This window comes from Notamacropus eugenii, chromosome 1, assembly GCF_028372415.1.
Source record: "Notamacropus eugenii isolate mMacEug1 chromosome 1, mMacEug1.pri_v2, whole genome shotgun sequence".
NCBI lineage: Eukaryota > Metazoa > Chordata > Mammalia > Diprotodontia > Macropodidae > Notamacropus > Notamacropus eugenii.
The window spans coordinates 734,291,010-734,309,626 of NC_092872.1; the positions used below are offsets into that span (position 1 = coordinate 734,291,010).

The following is an 18,617-nucleotide window of genomic DNA, read 5'->3' on the forward strand; positions in this document are numbered from 1 at the left end:
CCCATGGAGCAGAAGAGCTATACTGGAAAATGTAGGTGATGCAAAAACCAAAGATACTTTAAAACCATCAACAATAAATGTATTGCATGCAGTTACTCCTAACTAAGATGCCAGTGATACAGTTATATACCTAGTAATAGACAGCAGCAGGGGAAGTGGTTACAAGGTACTCTGGGAATTAAGGAATGTTATCTTCTAGAGCGTGTTTGTTCAAATATGGGAGGGACACTTTGAGATGACGACGGGGCATTTCAGACTGCAGGGTGAAGGAGAGATTAACAACTCCCCACAGATGCTCCTATCCTTACACTCAGAGTCTTAGATAAACACATGGATATTGGCACGTCAACTTATGTAAAACACAAGTCCCTGAAATCACCGGGCAAAAATGATCGAAACCTCAGATTCCTCGATAAACTTTGTTGTCCTATCAGACTCTACTGAATAAAACTGTTGCTGCCATTGTGAATCTTTGTGATCCCACAGACCACACTGTCCATAGGGTTTCTTTGCGAAGATACTGGAGCAGTGTACAATTTCCTTCTCAATGGACTAAGGCAAATAGAGGTTAAATGACTTGCTCAGGGTCACATAGCCAGTAAGTATCTGAGTCCAGATATGAACTCAGGTCTCCCTGACTCCCAGCCTAGTGATCTATCCACTGAACCATCTAGTTATCGACTGAGTATAATACTAACAGGCAAACTGGTGATAATACATAGCCCAGCAATAAAAATAATTGTTCAAATTTACAAAGGACTTAATAGGTTACAAAGCACTTTTTTTTCACAACCCAAATGATGTAAGTATCAAGGAAATGATTATCCCCATTTTTTAGGAGAAGCTGAGGAAAATGCAGTTAAGTGACTAGGTCCAAGGTAACAGAGTTATGGCAAGTAAAAGAGACAGGAATTCCAATGTCTCTTTCCACTATGCTCCACTGTTCCTGACCCCATATCCAACCATCCATTGGCCTTTCCAATGCAAATATCAGAAAGGACACTTTAGCTTAATACCCACCAGGAAACTGGATCATAGACATTTCAGATATATAACCAAAGAACAAAGGTAGATGTAATCTATACTAAGTGAAAATTATAATACTAGTATACTAGGGATTGAGACTAGACCTGTGATTTCTTTTACACACACACACACACACACACACACACACACACACACAAATAAAATTTATTTTTAGTTTTCAATATTCACTTCCATAAGATTTTGAGTTTAAAATTTTCTCTCCCTTCCTGTCCTCCCCCCTCCTCAAGATGTCATGCAATTTGATATCGGCTCTACTTATACATTCATATTAAACATATTTTCACATTAGTCATGATGTAAAGAATAAGAACTAATGGGAGGAACCGTGGAAAGAAGAAACAAAAGAACAAAAGCAAAGGAGAGCAAACAGTATGTGTCCATCTGCAGTCAGACTCCAAAGTGCTTTCTCTGGAGATGGACAGCATTTTCTATCATGAGTCTTTCGGAGTTTTCTTAGGTTGTGCACTGACGAGAAGAGCTATAAACCTGTGATTTCATCAGAATAGGGGCAATCTAGAGGAACAAACCCCTTCTTCCAATACAGAGCAAAACCTTGGCAACTCATCGAGGTTGTTACTGCTAGAATTACCAAGGCCGTTGGAAGGTTAGGTAACTTGTCCATGGTCATACACCCAGCAGGTGGCAGATGTGGGACTTAAAATCAGTCTTGCTGATTCTGAGACCAATTATCTTACCTCTCCACCATGGTGTCACTTAAAGAATTTGTTAATGTGCTCATTTGATCCAAATTTCTCAGAGACATGCGTGTATGTAAAACATTTATGTAAGCATATAGGTCCATACATATACACAAATACCCATATGCATATATATATGTGTAAATATATACGTATTATTTCATTATACTGCATCTCATATTATATTATAAACTTATGTATTGGGACAAATTGTATTCTTTTTAGACACACTTCTGGAGTTTGCCTTATATGAAACTGTAAGAGGTCAAGGAAAGCAGAATTCTAACTGCTGAATAAATCATCATTTTACATACTCACCTCCTAGAAACCTAACATTGCTTCATTCAAAGTGAAATTTTTAAAAAGCAAAGGGTGCGTCAAAAAAGGGAGATTGTGAAAATCCAGTCTATGGTAAGAGCTTTCTCTTCTGGTATTTTTGTAGACTCCCTACCGTCTCCCACTGCTCTGACATTAAAAATCAACGTCCTTAGCTAAAAAAACAAAATTAACTGCCACTACAGAGAAAACATCCTTGACCAGGACTAAAACAAAGGTTAGATCAGCATGGTAGTACAATTAAACAAAACTCCTAATTGAACTATTATAAATTATTTGGCCTCACTAGGTTACACAGAATTAAATCACTTGTCAGGTCTTCCTTGCTTAGCTTTTTCTGTTCAGCCAAAACCACTTATGAGCAATGCATTCATTTATTTGTTTCCTGTTAGTGAAATTTGTCAACAAATTTTTTTTTTGTAAAAAAATTATTTAATATTTCTGGGAATTCATTGCTATATATAATATGCTGTTTGTAGATTCTACTTTAATCAAAATATTACTTTCACAAGTATTTAAGACTAGGTTATTCTCCAAAAGGCCAGACCATCTGAATACATTTTTACCCGACCTTTAGTTAAAGAAGACTGGTAAGGCCAGAATAAGCTTCAAATTTAAATTCATGTTAGAAACAGAAAGCAAGTTTTCTGTATATGATTCCTTTGGATGCAACATGAAAAAAGTTATATATTTTATCTGAGAGTTTTTTTTTCCCTTAAAACACAAAGCAATCTGACAATCTCAAATTTAGGAGTGGAAAACATTCCATTATTTGGTGTCAAATTTTGAAAGCTAATTGTCTTTTGACCAATATAGCTGTTTATTGTTGTTTAGTCATTTCAGTCACGTCCAATTCTTCGTGATCCCACCTGGGGACTTCTTGGCAAAGACACTAGAGTAGTTTGCCATTACCTTCTCTAGTTCCTTTATAGATGATGAAACTGAGGCAAATAGGGCTAAGTGTCTTGTTGAGGGTCATAGGTCACAAGTATCTAGGGCTAGATTTGAATTCAGGTCTTCCTGACCCCAGGTCTGGTGCTCTATCTACTTTCCCACCCAACTGACCCTCATGGCTAAGTAGGAAAGTTTATCCATTCAGGGTTTCTTAAACTTTTTCCACTTGTGACCCCTTCAGCACTTCTTAAACTGTGGGTCATGACCCACAGTTCAAAAAGCGCTATTGTAGGACCGCAGATTTACACTGGATTGGAATTCAGATTCATCCAATCCATAAGTACTTAAACTGGCATTTCTCAATTGTTTTCAAGTCAATAAGCATTTATTAAATGTTTACTATGTTCCAAATACTGAAAATACAAATGCAAGCAAAAGCAAGTCCCTGCCCTCAAAACACTTCCATTTTAATGGGATAAAACAACATCTAAATGTAAATTGAAGAGGGGAGAGGAGGGACCAAGAGAGAAGTGAAGGAGTAAGAATGGTTGACCTGGTGCTGCCTCAACATGGAGGCCCCTGAAAAAACTCAATAATCCCAGGAGGAGGTCACCTGGTCAAATATATATACATGATCAAGGTATAAGAAATCAGCAATAAAGAACATTCTCTTGAAGATCATATTATTATAGTCATATAGACTGACAGGTACAGCAACTGCAAGACTTTGCTTTCTTTATCGTTTTACTACGAAGAAAAATATTTGATTCAATGGAGTCAAAAGTTAAATGCTCCCTTAGGGACTCTTTCTTCAGTATGACATCTCCTATGCAGATGTAAAAACCATATGAAATTCCATGAAAAGTGAACAGAGATAATATTGCTTGATGATCCTCCGAGCTTCAGTTGTTTTTCCCTAGCTAATAATTTCTCTTTTAATGTTAGGTGCATTGTTTTTATTGGTGTGAATGCTTTTTGGTTTTATGTAATCAAACTCATTCAATCTCTTGTGATTCCATCTGTCTATTTAGAAAGAACTCTTTATCCACAGTTAAAGATATTTCTTTCCCTCTTACTCTACCTTTTGAAATGACCTTTTATAACCAGGTCATGTAACCATTAGGCTCTGAGTAGTTGGTGTGAATCTAATTTCTCATTTTTGCCAGGGTATTAACCAATTTTTCAGTAGTTTTTTTCAAATTCTCAGTCTTCACCCCAGTTGTAACGACTGGGGTGAAGACTGAGTATTTGAAAAACAATTTTACTTTTACTTTCTGACTACTACTAATAGTTTTGATGACAATTAATTTGTTTTACATTTTGAAGTCTACAAACTATAGGTCTACTGCCTTGCCATTTTTTATCTTTTCCCTTACAATTCTTCATCTTTTGTTCCTCCAGGCAAATTTTCTAATTTTTTTCCCTCTTCTATAGTGTAACATTTTGGCAGCTTAATTCATATAACTCTAAACAAATAAATTGGTTTAGGTAATATTTTTAAAAATTATATTGACATGGCCCAGTCATAAGTAAAGAATCTTTCTCTAATTATATGAGTCAGCCTTTGTTTCTGTTAAGAGTATTTTGTAGGCATGTTCACAACTTTATATATACTGTGGTAAGGATACTTTTCAAACAATTTATGCTATCTCTAGTAATTTTGAATGGAATTTCTCTTCCAATTTCCACTGGATTTTGTTGGCAATGCACTGAAGAGCTGATTATCTGTGTGGGTTTTAATTTATATTCTGCTATTTGGATTAAGTTGTTTCAATTTTTAATTAAATAGCAAGAGTTCTCTAAGCAGACCATCATATTATGTGCAAAAAAAGCAATAATTCTGTTTCCTATTTGCCTACACTATTCCCTTGATATCTTTGTTTTTGTTTTTATTTGTTTTGCTGGGATTCCTGTAACTGTTCCAAACAATAGTCATTATAGTAGATAACCGTACAATATTCCTAATGTTGTGTAAAGTCCTTCTAGAATTTCTCCAAAGATAATGCTAGCTCTTGATTTTATACAGATGTTACATATCATACTAAGGAAAATTTTCTTTATTCCTATCGATTTTAAAGATATTATCAGAAGCAGGTTTTGTAATTGGTCAAAATCATTTTTATCATCTACTGATATAATGTTTTTTATTAATAGGGTACATTAAGTTTGTAGTTTCCCAATATTGAAATAATTTTGATTTCTTGTTATATATCCAAACATGTTATGATGAATAATGTTATTAACATTTTACTATCTCCTCTGTGCTAATATTTTATTCAACGTTTTTATGTTGATATTCACTAGGGGTATTAATCTATAGTTTACCCTCACTGCTTTGTCTCTCCCTGATTTAAACATACGGACCATACTTGTATCAAAGAAATAATTTCATCGGATCCCTTCCATTGGTAGTCCCCTGATCTTGTCCTTCTGAGCGTCATATATTCTAGAAACACAGGTCTCAAAATACACAAGAGGCCCTTAATGTGTCAGCGATAGAGGTCCTCTCCACCCTGAGCTAAGATTATTTCTTGCTTGTACCTCAAACTGGACTCTCTGAGTGTACTTAGAAGTGAAAACAGCCAGGAGTCAATCTACACTAGACTGGGAAATTGCTTGGACGGCTGAGACCCTTGCAGATAAGCAGATCATCATATCTTCAAGTCTAACAATTCTCAAGGGAAAAGAATACTGCTTTTGCCATCTTAATTATTCATGATTCTCTTCCCCTGACACTCCCACTTAAGTGAAGATTTCTGTTTCTCCTCCTCTCCTCATTGGAATGTCATAAACATGCGAGCTTCTGTTTGTATGGTGAACACTTTACATATGCTTAGGGTTTCACATCATTTTCATTTCTCTTGTGATAAATTTTGCAAATAAGGTTCATGAAGTTGTGATTGCCTGTTGAAACTTTTTCTCTTTTTGTAAACAATTCTCCAAATAATGTAATTGTTATTTGAACGTTTCTTAGAAGGCAAGGTAAAACCAAGATGGCAAAGCAGAGAAATACTGAGCTGAGCCCTCCCAAATCTGGCCCCCCCAAACAACTCTAAAATAATGCCTCTAATCAAATTTTGGAGCAGCAGAACTAACGAAAGTTCAATTGAAGCAATTTTCCAGCCCAAGACAACTTAGAAGGTGGGCAAAATGCGATGATGGTCAAACTGGAAAACAAAGCAGACCATGCAATGCAGGCCACAAAAGAGGCACCAGCAGCAGACCCTGGAGGTGACTACGTTGGTGGCAGCAGCAGCTTCTAAGGTCTCAGTCCATGGATGATGGGAGGATAGAATAACTGGGGAAAGGAGACTGTCATGTAACCTTGGAAGTCACTGGATTCAGAACCCTCTTGCATTGCTAATGCACAATTCTGGATTATAGTCCTAGGGTTAAAAGGATGGTAGTAATGGTTGCCAAAGGAAAGCCAGGGCCCTGGTTTCCATTCAAGGTAGACAGGAGTGCCTGTGGTCACTCATAGGTCAATAAGGGCCTAATTTCAATTGTAAGACAAAGAAAAGCACTAGTAATTGTGGCTCCAGAAAAGTGGGGACCCTAGTCACAGTTTCAGGGCCAAGAAGAGTGCTAGCACTGATAGTTACAGGACAACAAGGTCCATTTCTGGGTAAAGACAAGAATATGGACCAGAAGAGCAGTGGTCACACATCTCCTCAGATCATACCAGCTGGGAAGCACCCAAAACCTACAGACACTCATTGCTAGCTCTGAAAATAACAGCAAAAAAGTCCTGAAGCTTGGGACAGTGCCCTCTCCATCCCAGAAGCAGAGCCCAATCTTAACAAAAGTGAGAAGTCAAGAAGTGGGTTGTAAAATGAGCAAATAACCAAAAAAAAATCAGACCATAACAAGCTACTATGATGAAAAGGAAGATCAAGACATAAAATCAGAAGAAGAATATGATGTCAAAGTAGCTACAAGGAAAGTCTAAAAGAAAAATGTGAATTGGATAAAATTCCAATATGAATTCCTGGAAGAACTTTAAAAAGATATTAAAGATCAAACAAGAAAAGCAGAGGAAAAATTTGAGGAAAGAAATAAGGATGGTACGATAAAATTATGAAAACAGAATCAACAGCTAGGTAAGAGAGATACAAAAAAAAGATACTGAAGAAAAAAATAGAATTGTTCAAATCAGAGAAGAGGTATAGAAATCCACTGATAAGAATATCTTTAAAAGTAGAACTAGATAAAGAGACTAAGAAGTACTAAACCCACTAAAGAAAATAATTTGACAAGTGAAAGCTAATGACTCCACAAGACCAAGAAACAAACCAACCCCCCCAAAAATCAAAAGAATGAAAAAAACAAAAGAAAATGTGAGATATTTCATTGGAAAAACAACTGACCTGGCAAATAGATCAGAAAAGGTCATTTAAGAATTATTAGTCTACCAGAGAACCATCATCCGAAAAAGGGCCTAGACATCACCTTTCATGAAATATCAAGTAAAACTGACCTGGTGTTAGAACCAGAATATATAATTGAAATAAAAGAATCACCTCCAAAAAAATTCCGATATGAACACTCCCGGAGTATTATGGTCCTGTTTCAGAGCTCCCAGGTCAAGAAGAAAACACTGCAATCATCCAGAAAGAAACAACTTAAATACCATGGAGTCACAGTCAGGATCACACAGGACTTACAACCTTCCACAATTAAGGATCAGAGGGCTTGGAATACTATGTTTCAGAAGACAATGGAGCTAGGATTATAATCAAGAATAACCTAGTCACCAAAACCGAGAATAATCTTTCAGTGGGGAAAAAAATGGACATTTATTGAAACAGAGGATTTTCAAGCATGCCCAATGAAAACACCAGAGCTGAATGGGAAATCTGCCTTTCAGCAGAAGACTCAAGAGAAGCAAAAAAACGTAAATACGAAAGAGAAATCATAAGGGAATCAAGATGGTTAAAATATTCACATTCCTGTACAGGAAGGTGATGATCGTATCTCCTAAGAACTTTATCCTTATTAGAAAAGTTAGAAGAAATATACATAGAGCACACATGTGTGAATTGACTATGATAGGATGATTAAAAAAATAAAAGTAAGGGATAAGAAAGAAGGATGAATTAGGATAAGGGGGAAGGGAGAAGAAGGAACAGAAAATTTATCTTACATAAAAGAAGTATGAAAGGAAGAGTTTTAACTATGGGGGAGAAGACAGAGGTGGTGGTGGCAAGCAATGCTTGAACATTTCTCTCATCAGAATTGGCTAAAAGAGGGAATAACATACTGTCAGTTGGGTATAGAAATCTCTCACCCTACAGGGAAGCAGGCAGGGAGGAGGACAAGAAAAGGGGAGCAGTGCTGATAGAAAGAAGGGCAGGTTAAGGGAAGTAGTGGTCAGAAGGAAAAAGACTTCTGAGGAGGGACAGGGTAAAAGAGAGAAGGATGAGGAAAATATAAAGTTAATCATAATAACTGTGAATGTGAATAGGATGAATTCACCCATAAAATGTAAGTGGACAGCAGAATGGGTTGAAAGCTAGAATCCAAGAATATGCTGTCTAAAAGACTCACTTGAAACATAGACACACAGAGAGAGTAAAAAGAAGGTTTTCGAGCAGAACACATTATGTTTCAGCTAAGGCAAAAAAAGCAGGTGTAAGAATTATGATCTCATATAAAGCAAAAGCAAAAATAGACATAAAAGAGATAAGCAGGGAAAATATATTTTGATAAAAGATACAATGGACAATGAATTAAAATCAATACTAAAAACATATGCATCAAATTGTATAGTATCCAAATTGTAAAGAAAAAGTTAAATGAGTTCTAGCAGGAAAGAGTAAAATTATACTGGTGGTGTAACTCAAAACTAAATAAAACTAGCAAAAAATAAACAAGAGAGAAGCTAAGGAGGTAAATAGAATTTTAGAAAAGTAGAAAGGAGTTTACCATTTTCTCATACATGCATGGTACCTTCACAAAAACTGACCACATATTAGGGCATAAAAACCTGACAATCAAATGCAGAAAAGCAGAAATAGTAAATGCATCCTTTCCAGACCATAATGGAATAAAAGTGATATTCCAAAAAAGGCTGTGGAAATGGAGGTTAAAAATTAATTGGAAACTAAATAATCTGTTCCTAAAGAATTAGTGGATCTAAGAACAAATCGTAGAAACTTTCAATAATTTCATTAAAGAGAATGAGACAACAATGAGACAACATAACAAAATTTATGGGATGCATCCAAAGCAGTACTTAGGGGAAATTTTGTATTTCTAAATGTTTATATCAATAAAATAGAGAAAGAGTAAATCAATGAATTGGGCATACAACTAAAAAAAAAAAAACTAGAAAAAGAACAAATTAAAAATTCCCAACTGAATACCAACCTGGAAATCCTGAAAATCAAAGTACAGATTAATAAAATTGAAAGTAACAAAACCATTGAACTAATAAATACAATTAGGTTCTAGCTTTATGGGGAAAAATCAATGAAGTAAACTATTGGTTGAGTTCATTAGGAAGAAGAAAACCAAATCACCAGTATTAAAAATGAAAAGAATGAAATTCAACACCTATACAAAAATGAAATTAAAGCAATTATTAGGAACTATTTTACCCAATTAGATGTCACTATATCTTACTAAGTGAAATGGATGAACATTTATGAAACAATAAATTTCCTATTTTAATAGAAACGGAAATAGCTATATAAGTAACCCTATCTTAGAAAAAGAAATTTAACAAGCTATCAATGATCTCAAGAAAAATCTGTAGGATCAGATGGATATACAAGTGAATTCTGTCAAATATTTAAGGAACAATTAATTCCAAAACAATAGCAAAACCAATAGAATATGATTACCTCAATAGATGAAAAAAAAACTTTTGACAAAATACAAAGCTCATTCCTACTGACAACACTAAAAAGCATAGGAATAAATGGAGCTTTCTTCAAAATGATACATAGTATCTATTGACAAGGCAGCTAAGAGGTATAGTCAGCAAGGTGGCACAGTGGATGGGGTGCCAAGCCTGTAGTCAACAAGAGTCTTCCTGAGTTCAAATCTGGCCTTAGACACTTACTAGATATGTTAACCCAGTTTGCCTCAGTTTCCTCATCTGTAAAATGAGCTGGAGAAGGAAATGGAAAGCCATAACTGTGTCTTTGTCAAGAAAATCCCAAATAGGGTTACAAAGAGTAAGAAATAATTGGAAAATGATTAAACAGCAGCAACAAATCTATCTAAAACCATCAGCAAGCACTATTTGTAATGGGGATAACCTAGAAGTGAAGCAAGGATGCCCATCACAACCATTATTATACAACATTGTCCTTGCAATGGTAGTTATAGAAATAAGACAAAAAAGAAATTGAAAGAACTAGAGTGGGCAACGAAGAAGCAAAACGATCACTCTATAAAGACAATGTGATGGCATACTTAGAGAATTCTGGAGAATCAGCTAAAACAGTAGTTAGAATAAACAACATCAGTAAATTTGCAGGATATAAAATAAACCCACATAAATCATCCACACTCTTTATTTTACCAGCAAAGTCCAGCAGCAAGAGATAGAAAGAGAAATCCATTTAAACTAAATTTAGACAACATAAAATATTAGGATTCTACCTGTAAGAGAAACCCAGGAATTATATAAACACAATTACGAAACACTTCTCACACAAATAAAATCAGATCTAAATAACCAGAGAAATATGAATTGCTTATAGGTAAGCTGAACCCATATGAGATAAATGACAACTCTACCTACATTAATTTATTTATTCAATTCCATAGCAATCAAATTGCCAAAAAAACATAGAGTGAGAAAAAATAGCAAAATTCATCTGGAAGAACTGAATGTCAAGGATATCAAGGGAATTAATGGGAAAAAATGTAAAGGAATGTGGTTTAGCAGTACCAGATCTCAAACTGTACTAGAAATTGGTCATCATCTAAACAACCTGGCACTGACTAAGAAACAGAGTGGTGAATCAGCAGAACAGGTCAGGTACACAATACACAGCAGTAAATGATCATAGTAATCCAGAGTTTGATAGAGTCCAAAATCCCAGATTTGGGGGCAAGAATTCACTATTTGACAAAAACTACTGGGAAAACTAGAAAGCAGTTTGGAAGAAACTAGGTATAGATCAACATCTCACACTGTAAACCAAGAAAAGGTCAAAATGGTTGTATTATTTAGACATAATGGGTGATCTCATAAGCAAATTAAGAACAAATGAAATATTTTACCTGTCAGATTTATGAATAAAGGAAGAATTTTTGACAAAGAAAGAAGAATATTAAATGATACGAAACAGATCGTTTTGAATACATAAATGAAAAAGGATTTGTACTAACAAAAACAATGCAGCTAAAATTAGAAGGAGGCTGGAAACTGGAAAAAATATTATATCAATCTTTATGGTTTGCTTTTTGGAATGTTGCCAGATCCAAGCAAACATAAGATGTGCTCTACTTAATAGCATTTGACGTCCAGTCTTTTGTGATCCTGACAGAGGGCCCTTTGGAATTGAATTCTTCCTTTCTGGTTTCTTGAAGTATTCTTTTCTTTAATCAAGAACTTTTGAGTTTTGGCTATGACATTCCTGGGGGTTTTCATTTGGTGGCTTCTTTCAGGAGGAAATGCTCTCTGGATTTTGTAGTCGACAAGAAATATTTCTTCAGGCTTGATGGCAGAATAGCTAGAACACTGGACTTAGAGTCATAAGGATCTGAGTTCCAATCCAGACTCACACAATTATTAGACTGTATAAACCTGGGCAATTCACTTAACTTTTCTTAGATTTAGTTTCCTCATATCTAAAATAGGAACCCACTTTCTACAGTCATTTCAAATATAAAATGAGACATTTGTAAAGCACTTCACAAACCTTGAGGTACTATGTAAATATTAACTATTATTATAACTTCTTTAAATATGGTAGTTACACATTTTTTGTCATCATTTTCAGGGAAACCAGTGTTTCTTAAATTATCCCTTGACTTGTATTACAGAAGAGATTTTTTTTTTTTTTGCTAATAGAATACCCATATTGTCTTCTATGTTTCAATCCTTTAATTATATCATAAAATTTATTGTTGTCTTGGGGAGTCATTGGATTTTGTTTGGTTTATCTGAATTCTCAGGACATCTATCTCTTTGATGAAGTTTACAACCTCCATTCTATATTATTGATTTCCTTTGCATTTATTTCCTTGAAAGCTCATATGTGACTTTTAATTCCATATTTAATCTATTGCTCTACCTGTCACAATATCTCTAGAGTCTATCCTCTTCCTTCCATTCACATAGCTACCACCTCTAGTTCAGACCCTCATCTCCTCCTACCTCAGCTATTGAAATACACTTCTCATTGGTTTTCTTGAATCAAATCTCTCTCCTTACATATCCATCCTATACAAAACTGTCAAAGTGATTTTCCTAAAAACACCAACCAGATCATATAAATCGCCTTCTCAGTGAACTAATGGATGCTCAGTGCCTCTAGGAAAGACAATACCTAGGTTTAGTTTTTAAAGTTCATCACAGCTTGGACCAACCCCTTCCATGTTCCAAACTGAACTTTCTCACCCTTCACCTCCACTCTCCATCTCTTTACACTGACTCTTTCCCATTTCAGAAATACACTCCCAACACATCTCTACCTCTCATAGTCCCTGGTTTCCTCAATGGTATTCAGATAATACCTTCTAAAAGAAGGTTTTCCTAATCTCCCTGCCATCTTATTCCTAGTGTCTCCTGATAAATGTACTTTGCATATATTCTATACATACCTATTATTTATGGACATTAATATCTTTTCCAAAGAATATAATTTCCTTGGGGGTAGGGACTTCTTCTTTTTGTCTTTGTATCTCCATCAACTAACACAGCTCCTGGTACTATGAAGTACTAAATCAATGCTTTTTCATTCACTGATTTATTTTACTAATTAAGAAATACTGAGAAGTAGCACAAAAATTTGTCAGAGAATTGTAAGATCTATAAAAATAAGTACACTACTAACCCATGGGTTCAACAACCAATGGCCCAATCCATGGGCTCCATTGGGTCCATTCAAATAATGTTAGAAGTTTTAGATGAGGTGCTCCAATGCAATGAGCAGACTAAGGCTTTATCCAAAAGCACAGAAAAATGCCACAAAGAATAAAAAGGTCTGGAGAGGTTCAGAACTGAACCACTGGAAGAAGTGTCTGAATCAATGTCGGCACAGATCCATCAATGGATAAATGCATTAATGTAGTCTTTTTCAATATATTGAAGGTATCTTTCATTAACGTCCTCTTCATACATGACTGATGCATGGAAATGATCCTGCCATCTAAAAATACCATTAGGACAAAAAGGACCTTAATGTATCAAGAGGACCGCAGAGCAATAGATTTTTATCCATCATTACTTGCCAACATCTAAGTATCACAGGGGTTAAAATCTCTTGCTCGAAAAAAAAAATGTCAACAAATAAGCATTTTTCATATTCTTGTTATGTGCCAGGATGGGAATTAAGTACTAGAGACATAAAGAGGGGCAAAAATAGTCTCTGACCTCAAGAAGCTGAATTCTAAAAGAAAAGACAAAACATATATAAATAGGCATACACAACATATAAAAAAGAAAATAACCCTGGGAGGGCAAGGATCTAGAACAGCCTCCTATAGAAGGTGCCGTTTAAGCTGAGTCTTTAAGAAAGGGAAAGATTTTAAAAGGCTGAAGGGAGAAGGGAAAGAAGATTGCAGGCAGAAGGACAGCCAGTGTGAACGTACAAAAATATCCTTATCAAGAAAAGAATACAGGAAGGGAGGAAGGAAACAAAAATCCATTAAGTACCTATTATGTGTGAGGCACTATGCTAAGCACTTTACAAATATCTCATTTAATCCTCCACAACTGTAGGAGGTAGGTACAATTATTATCCCCATTAGACAGTTGAGGAAACTGAGGCTGCAAGAAGTTAAATGACTTGCCCAGGGTTCTAGAGGCCAGTTTTGAACTGCGATCTTCCTGACTCCAGACCCAGTGTGCCATCCACTGTACCAATTGTATCAGACAATATAGTATAGTATATTAAAAGTATACACAACAACAAGGCCAGACTTCAAGGAAGTGTCTCAATACCCTGTCATTCTAGCTTGGGCACTTTTGCTCAGGCTACATCTCTCACCTCAAATACACTCCTCTTCATCTAGCTAATTGGTTATTTGAAAGCTTATGCATCCTTCAAGGCTTAGTTCCATCCTCCTTTTTCCCTAGAAACCCTAGCCCTCATTGAGATCTGCCTGTGAATCTGGGCAGAGCTTACTGTCTTTATCTCCCACAGGAGGAGTGAACCACGTAATTTCATATTTTTTTTCCCTATATTTCACATCTGTATGTCTTAACTTCAGGACTGTACTAAAAGCATTGTGAGATAAATGGCAAAGTGTTTTCTATCCACTAGAGAGTCTCAAACATAGTAGATGATTAAATATGTGTGTGTGTGTTTCTGTGTCTGTGTCTGTGTATGGATGAATGAATGAATGGAAGAATCTTAACTTTCCTAAAATTCTAAAGCTGACACTGGAAATATAGGTAAGTAAGCACTGTCAGTATGTAAAACACCATGTAACCAAAGACAGAATTTTAAGAGATCACTCAGTCATACTATAATTTACATTATAATCAAATCCACACATTATCATTACTGTTTTCTCTCCTGGATAAGTCTTATTGTATTCAATTACTACTGTAAATCTTAACATTAACAAAACTTTTCAAGTTTGAAAAAGAAATTTATTTTGATTTTTTAAATGAAGAGCAATTTTTAAACGAGAGAAATAAAGAAAACATGTCTTTCCATAGAAAATACAATATAAAGAATCAGGACACCAAAAATACCTGAGGGAATACAGATATGTTCTTCAAAACCTCTGCCAAAGAATGAGCAGTGGAGGCAGAGCAGCTGTTCATGAAAGGACATGCAGCCCTTTCCAAAAACATGCACAGGGAAAAGGATTTGGAGTAAACAGCATCTCAGAGTTGGAGGGGGGGCCTCTGAGTTTTAGTAAATTGACTTAAAATTTATTTGGCACTGTCTGAACTAATTTTAAAATAGTAATAAAGTATTTGACTGAATCCAAAAGCTTTTGGGGAGACTTGATAGAGGGAGAAGGAAAACATTTTTTTATTGCCAATTGTAATATTAATTAATAAAATCTCCAAAGCACAACACGTTAGACAGCCCAGAATTGTACGTTATGATTCAAGTAGTGTTGGATGACCACCTGAGCTTCTGTCTCATGGGCTATGATGTCAGCAAAGCCATAATTATGATTGCAATTTTACTATGTACACTGGGGGGAGGGGAACCCCTGCATATAGTAAATGTTCCCCAAATACCCACTTGCTTAATTGTATAAGCTCTTTATAAAACAGTGAGTCCCTCTGGGAGGAAATTCTTTTGTGGTGGATATTTTTTTGGACTGCTGTTTTATGTTCTCATAAAAATATAGGTCATAATGTCATATAACAGTTACTAAATACAAAAACAAAAAGAATCAATAATTTATTCCACAAATCTCTTTTTATGAGAAGTTTTAATGAGCCTGTCATGCATGCTGATCCACCTTTATAGCCCCCTCCCCTTCTCAACCACTGTAGCCATATTTGTAATTGACAAGTGAAACTGACCTTAAGCTTTTTCAGTGATACAAAGTTGAAACCAAAAAGTATATAAGTAAATATTTCTCAATATACTGCTCCTGATATTTCACTCTTTACTCTACCGTAGACAGTGAGCATTCTGTGATGTGTCTGCGGTGCCAAAATATAAATAAACTTCTGAGCTCGGTGCTAGAAAAAGGGAAATTGGCCAGACCACTGTGAGTTATGGGGTGAAGTATGGATTTTAAGGGGAAATGTTGAAGAAAAACTCTGCTTTGAAGAGACATTCTATCCACAGAGCAAACAAAACTCTGCCCGCCATACAGGTAGCCCTTTCAACCAGTACAAACCACTGGCAGGTGCAGAATGATTTTCCTCTTTTTTTTTCCTTTAAGGTGACAAAAAGGGGAAATGAAAGGCATCTCAGACCCCTTTTAGCGGATACAACCATTGTTAAAAACAATCAAATTAATGGCTCATTACAAAGCATAGGGGGTACAACTCTATCCCCCCCTCACCTGTTTAACCACTATTTTCTCTATGAAGTGAAAATCAAAGGTATATTCTATGTTAGTAAGTTTTATATAGATATGTACATTTGTAGAGACGTATAAATTTCTGTAATTTCCGAACCCTTTTTTCCCGGATTTTGTGTTTTCGCACCATCCAACGGTCCACAAAGAACAAGGTTGCGGTTGCACCATAGGCACAGATTAAAGTTTGGAGAGTTTCTGTCTGAAGTAGACGGTGTGACAGAACCCAGGAACACCCATGTTCCGTTCCAAGCCAAATATTAGGCGGGTGGTTTGAAATCCCCAGCCAAAGAGGCCTAGGGGAGCGCGACAGCCAGCCCTCAGCTGTCACCACCCTTCCTCTCCGCCCCCCGTCACTCCCCCCAGACTCTCCCTTTCTCCCCTCTCCCGAGGCTTCCTCGCCCAGACAACCAGCGTCGGGAGGCGGAAAGCCTGGCGAGCCCCGTCTGCGCTCGCCCGAAGGGGTCCGTTCATCCCGGGGAGGGGCGGGGGTCCGGCTGACAGACAATACCTGGGAGGGGGCTGCCGCCCACCAGCCCGGGCGATTCCGCCCTCCCCGGCCCGGGGTGGGGGAGCGGGGGGGCAGAGCGGCCCCGGCCCCGGCCCTTGCCCGGCCACCCCAAGTTGCCGCCGCAGCCGCCCCGATGACCCGGGAGCAGGTGGGCACCGCTCCGCGTGCCAGCGGGCTGGGGCGCACGGCTCCGGGCCGGGCAGCGGAGGGCAGGGATGCTCCCGGAGGACAGAGGGATGGGGGGGGGATGCCAGGGAGCAGGATGGTGCCCGGGTCCGGGGGAAGGCGCGGAGAGACGGGCAGGAGGGATGGATGAAGACAGGAGAAGGCAGGAGAGGGGGATGTTGGGAAGGAGGGGGGGATGCGGGCGGCGGAGGAGGCTGCGCCCAGGCTCACCTTCGGGGTGGGGGAGAGTGCCCCGCGTCCTCCTGCGCTGCTCCTCGGCCGGCCCGGCGGCAGGGACGGCGAGCGGGCACCTGCGGGCGGGCGGCGGTGATGGTGGCGGGGCTGCCGGGGCTGCCGCTGCCGCTGCCGCTGCCGCTGCTGCTCCTGGGGCTGCGGGCTCCCCGCCTCCCCGCCGCACGCACACACACGGGGCTGGGCACGAAGCGCTCTCTCCCCCCTCCCCACCCCCCGCCCTCACTCCCTGCCCAGCCGAGCCGGGGCCGCCGCTCAACCTGGGAGCAGCAGCTGCCGCGCCAAGCGCCGCCGCCAGGGGGAGCGCGGGGCGGAGCCACGGCGCAGGCGCCGGCCTGCCCTGGGACCTAGGCTTGTCCGCGCGGCGGCGCGCTGGCGCACTGGAGGCCGGGCGGAGCGCAAGGGGCGGGGCTGCCGCAGGTGGAGGGGGGAGGGGACGCCTCTGCAGGGCGCAGGCGCTGTGGCCATGGCAACGGCGTTACTAAGCGGGCGGGGAGGAGGGGGAGGAGGGGGAGGACGGAAGCGGGGCTGCGCAGCCCAGATCTCAGGACGCAAAGCTCGCAGGCCAGGGACAGGGACCCTGAGGATCCCCTCCCAGTCTGATTTTTTTTTTTATTAAAGGGGCCATCGCTTGAGTGGCCACTGAAAGAAGCCTGTTCACTGAAGGCGGGCATCTCACACAAAGTGAGGATCTGATGAGACTGAGCCTGAACGGCCAGGGTCTCCCAGTGCGTCCTGGGCATCCCCAGTCCTGATGAATACCAGCCCCCTGGACCCAGGTGGCTCAGGAGGAGAAAGGGAGCCTGGCGACCTGGCACAGCCCTCCCTCCCTCAAAGCCAAGCCAGCTACAAGTCATGTCATCACCTTGATGTCATGGTCCTCTGGGCTCCCAGCACAGTTCTAGGCACACAGGACGCTGGCACTGTGCCTCTCATTTCATTGGTACAGGAAACTCCCTCTACCAGTGCCCGCCAGCGCCTTGTCTGCAATTTCCAATCAGAGAGGTGAGAGATTGTCACTGGCCCAGAGTCACACAGCAGATCTGTGCCTGAGACAACCTAATGGAGTAGATAGAAGACTGGTACAGAGTAGACCCCCATATACACCCTGGATGATTGATTTTGAGAGAATCGCGTCCCTTACTAGCTATGGGAGAGGGATGAGGGGAATGAGTTACTCATTAATCAACACACCTTTACTGCCCTCAAGAAGCTGGAACATAGTAGGTGCTTTATAAATGCTTACTGACTGACGATGAAGAGGAAAAGTATAAAACGTGTTGCCTTGCGGGACTGACTAAAATGGGGGACTTGTATACATTTCCCAGAAAGTGTCTTGATATTTTAGCGAAATCTAGCTCAAGGAAACAGGGTGGTATAGTGGAGGGAGCTGCCTTGGAAGTGGGCAAACCTGGGTTCACATCCTGCCTTTGACATGCTGTCTGTGGGACTGATCAGTCTCACAGCGCTCTGGGCGATACTTTAAATCCATAAGTTGCAGGGAAAATGCTGAGCTGCTTTGGTATAGAGAG

The 18,617-nt window shown here is 39.0% G+C and overlaps 1 protein-coding gene across 2 annotated transcripts in view; it reads right to left on the bottom strand.

Annotated features, from left to right (window-relative positions):
• Positions 1–17,217, bottom strand: part of CTNNA2 (catenin alpha 2) — a 1,515,416-nt gene extending 1,498,199 nt beyond the window's left edge. The window contains exon 1 of one of the 2 annotated variants that reach the window (XM_072637016.1): positions 17,065–17,217. The gene's annotated coding sequence lies outside the window, so the exon portion shown is untranslated. The remainder of the gene's footprint in view (positions 1–17,064) is intronic. The other variant, XM_072637013.1, reaches the window with a different exon arrangement.
• Positions 17,218–18,617: the final 1,400 nt, after the last annotated feature.